Source organism: Monopterus albus, unplaced genomic scaffold (assembly GCF_001952655.1).
Source record: "Monopterus albus unplaced genomic scaffold, M_albus_1.0 scaffold74.1, whole genome shotgun sequence".
In the NCBI taxonomy this organism is placed as follows: Eukaryota; Metazoa; Chordata; class Actinopteri; order Synbranchiformes; family Synbranchidae; genus Monopterus; species Monopterus albus.
In genome coordinates this window covers 1,272,279-1,272,773 of record NW_018127954.1, presented here as the reverse complement: position 1 = coordinate 1,272,773, position 495 = coordinate 1,272,279, and positions in this window count along the sequence as shown.

The following is a 495-nucleotide window of genomic DNA, read 5'->3' as shown; positions in this document are numbered from 1 at the left end:
GAGTATGGCGTTGAAAACTGGGAAAATACATACAAAAGCTCACTTCAACCATTGTATATATTACAAAAAAGAGCGATAAGAATTGTGCATAAGCTGGGATACAGGGATCACACCAATGGAGCTTTCATACAGTCTAAATTGCTAAAATTTTTTGACTTAGTGGGTCACAAGACTGCTGTGTTTATGTATAAAGCCAGGAAAGATTTATTACCTGGTGGTATTCAAAAACTATTTGATGAAAGGGAAGGGGGATACAATCTAAGGGGTCAGTTAAATTATAAAATTTATGCTATACGTACAACCAAAAAAAGATTCTGTATTTCGATAAGTGGAGTAAAACTGGCTCCTAAAACGGACTCCGGCAGGGCTGCCCTTTGTCACCGGTTCTGTTCATTATTTTTATGGACAGAATTTCTAGGCGCAGCCAGGGGCCGGAGGGAGTCCGGTTTGGGGACCACAGGATTTCGTCTCTGCTTTTTGCAGATGACGTTGTCC